Source organism: Ranitomeya variabilis, chromosome 1, assembly GCF_051348905.1.
Source record: "Ranitomeya variabilis isolate aRanVar5 chromosome 1, aRanVar5.hap1, whole genome shotgun sequence".
Classification (NCBI taxonomy): Eukaryota; Metazoa; Chordata; class Amphibia; order Anura; family Dendrobatidae; genus Ranitomeya; species Ranitomeya variabilis.
Genome location: NC_135232.1, coordinates 729,130,374 through 729,134,390, shown reverse-complemented (window position 1 = coordinate 729,134,390; position 4,017 = coordinate 729,130,374).

Below are 4,017 nucleotides of genomic sequence, written 5' to 3'. Positions count from 1 at the left end.
GCATCTGCTAGCTCTATCTGCGCTAGCAGTGACGGACCCGGAAACGCTGCAGTCCGCCTCTCCGGGTCCATCACTCAATGACGGCACATCCCTAGCGCACAGCCATTTTGGGCGTGCGCTTGTGATGCGTCCGACATTGCTGTCAATGGCGGCTGTAACGGACTACGTTATACCGCGTTTATGCCGCGGTGTAACGTAGTCCGTCAAACGGACTGCTTAGACGCAGTGTGAACTAACCCTAACCCAACCCTAACCCTAACCCTAGTGGGGCAAAGAAAAAAAAAAAAATTCTTTATTTTATTTTTGTCCCTACCTATGGGGGTGATAAAGGGGGGGTTATTTATTTTTTTTTATTTTGATCGCTGTGATAGAACCTATTACAGCGATCAAAATGTATCTGTAACGAATCTGCCGGCCGGCAGATTCGGCGGGCGCACTGCGCATGCGCCCGCCATTTTGGAAGATGGCGGCGCCCATCGAACAGACGGACCGACACCGGGAGGGACACAGGTCGGTAAGTATGAAGGGGGGGGTGATCGGAAAGCGGGGGGGGGGGGGAAGCGGACAGCGTGGGGAGCGCACAGGAGGACGGAGGGGAGCGGGGGGCGCTATATGACAGGACGGAGGACCGGAGATCGGTGGCGGGGGCTGATCACAATCTCCAGCCATGGCTGATTCTATTGCAGCATCGGCCATGGCTGGATTGTAATATTTCACCAATTTTCATTGGTGAAATATTACTATCGCTCTGATTGAAAGTGAAAGTGAAACGTCACTTTCAACAGCCAATCAGACCGATCGTAGCCACGGGGGGGCGAAGCCACCCCCCCTGGGCTAAAGTACCACTCCCCCTGTCCCTGCAGGCCGGGTGAAATTACAGTTAACCCTTTCACCCGGCCTGCAGGAGCACGATCCGGCCATGACGCATATGCTGCGTCACAGGTCGGATTGGCACAGGTTTTCATGACGCATACGCTGCGTCAAAGGTCGGGAAGGGGTTAAATAAACAAACACTGGGCTTAAAGAGAGAATTCTTAATTAGGTAAGAATAGACAAGTGGTGTGAAAGTTTCATGGACCCCATATGCATATGGGATCAAAGGGCTGGTGGTGCCTTCATTTGTTTTGGAGGAAATTTCTCAGATTTGGTAGTGGGCCATAAATCCTCCTGACAAATTGAGTCCTGTGAACAGAATCAAAGATGTTAATGAATTTGTATTCCCAGACCCTGCGATGTTTCTGTGATTTCAAATTGCCTTTTAAAATGACAGCTTTCATATTGTCTATGTTGTGTGTCCTGGACCACAGAAATGTTTGGCCACAGGTAAATGGGTTTTTTTTGTCTGTAATTGTATGGCGATGAGACCTCATCCTTGCTCTCAGTCTCTGTCCTGTTTATCCAACATAGAGGCCACCCACAGGACATATATTGCATAGAAATAAATACACCACATTGGATGAGGAGCATGTGAATGGCCGGGGATCTTATAGTCCTGCTGTGTGTTGGGGATTTGGATCTCGTCTTTGGTCTCTATATGAATGCAGGTTTTGCATCTCCTCCCATTGCAAGGATGTGTCCTTCTTGGTGAATCGGAGGGCATTGAACTTTGGATCATGATGTTTCTTAAATTAGGAGGTTGCCTGTAACATAGCAAGGGGGGTCTTTGAATAATAGTTTTAACGGGCCATCCTTGTGTAGGATATGGTGAAGTTTCTTAGCCGTTTTTCTCAGTATTTCAAGCTGTGGGTTGTAGGTATGTACTGTATTGAAGCACTTGACTTCTAGGGATCCTTGTGGCCCTAATGATCTGATTATCAATGGAGGTGGGATGGTTACCTTGATTTAAAAATGACATTTTAAGCTGGGTTAGGTATTCATCCTTGTCCTTAGGACTGGAACAGATACGGCTGTATCTGAGGGCCTGGCTGTAGACAATGGATTTTTAATGTGTTTAGGATGGAAGCTGTCCCAGCTGAGATATGTGGGATGATCAATTGGTTTCCGTTACACTGATGTTTGGAACAAACCATTTTGGACTTTTATGCTGGTGTCTAAAAAGTTGATTTTTGTTTTTGAGTGGTGCAATATCAAGTTTATGGTAGATAAAATTTGTTGAACATGGGAACCATTTTGGTTCTCCCACTGAGAGCATTCTATCTTGAAGCAAGGTGCTTAATGAAAAACATATATACAGGGTGGGTCACATGACCCTCTTCCCATTGGAAAAAATAAAGTTGGATCCAAAATGGCTGACTTCAAAATGGCCGCCATGGTCACCACCCATTTTGAAAAGTTTTCCCCCTCCCATATACTAATGTGCCACAAACAGGAAGTTGATATCACCAATCATTTCCATTGTATTTAGCTGTATCCATATATACGTGGCCCACCCTGTATATATGTGTATATAATAATAATAATTTTAGTTATATAGCATCAACATATTCCGCAGTGCTTTACAATTATAGAGGGGATTTGTAGAGACAATAGACATTACAGCATAACAATAATCACAGTTCAAAACAGATACCAAGAGGAATGAGGGCCCTGCTCACAAGCTTACAAACTATGGGGAAAAAGGGGAGACACGAGAGGTGGATGGTAACAATTGCTTTCGTTGTCTGGAACAGCCATAGTGTAAGGATTGGGTGTTCATGTAAAGCTGCATGAACCAGTTAACAGCCTAAATATGTAACAGTACAGACACAGAGGGATAATTAACTGCATAAAGTGTGTTAGAACATGATGCAAGGAACCTGATTATGGGTTAAGTTTTTTGAATGAGCAATGCAGGGATAGTTAGGTTAATGCATTGAGGCGGTAGGCCAGTCTGAACAAATGTGTTTTTAGGGCATGCTTAAAACTGTGGGGATTGGGGATTAATCATATTAACCTAGGTAGTGCATTCCAAAGAATTGGCAAAGTATGTGAAAAGTCTTGGAGATGGGAGTGGGAGGTTCTGATTATTGAGGATGTTAACCTCAGGTCATTAGCAGAACGGAGAGCACAGGTAGGGTAGTAGACTGAGACCAGGGAGGAGATATAGGGTGGTGCTGAGCCATGTAGTGCTTTGTGGATGAGGGTAATAGTTTTGTACTGGATTCTGGAGTGGATGGGTAACCAGTGTAATGACTGGCACAAGGTAGAGGCATCGGTGTAACGGTTGGTGAGGAATATGATCTTGGCTGCAGCATTCAGGACAGATTGTAGAGGGGAGAGTTTGGTAAGAGGAAGGCTGATTAGTAGAGAATTACAATAGTCCAGATGAGAAGGAATGAGTAAAACAATAAGAGTTTTTGCAGAGTTGAAAGTAAGAAAAGGGCAAATTCTAGAAATGTTTTTGAGATGCAGATAAGCAGACTGAGCCAGTGATCGGATGTGGGAGGTGAATGAAAGCTCGGAATCAAGTATGACCCCAAGGCAGCGAGCATGTTGCTTGGGAGTAATGTCGCAAACACATGCGGAGATGGCAATGTTAGGCAAAGGTAGGCTAGTAGAGGAAGAGAACACGAGGAGTTCAGTTTTTGACAGATTCAGTTTCAGATGGAGGAGACAGCGGTAAAGGTACCTTCACACTAAACGATATCGCTAGCAATCCGTGATGTTGCAGCGTCCTGGCTAGCGATATCGTTTAGTTTGACACGCAGCAGCGATCAGGATCCTGCTGTGATATCGCTGGTCGTTGAACAAAGTTCAGAACTTTATTTGGTCGTCAGACCGGCGTGTATCGTCGTGTTTGACACCAAAAGCAACGATACCAGCGATGTTTTACACTGGTAACCAGGGTAAACATCGGGTTACTAAGCGCAGGGCCGCGCTTAGTAACCCGATGTTTACCCTGGTTACCAGTGTAAAATGTAAAAAAACCAAACAGTACATACTTACATTCGCGTCCCCCGGCGTCCGCTTCCCACACTGACTGAGCGCCGTAAAGTGAAAGTGAAAGTACAGCACAGCGGTGACGTCACCGCTCTGCTGTTAGGGCCGGCGCTCAGTCAGTGCAGGAAGCGGACGCCG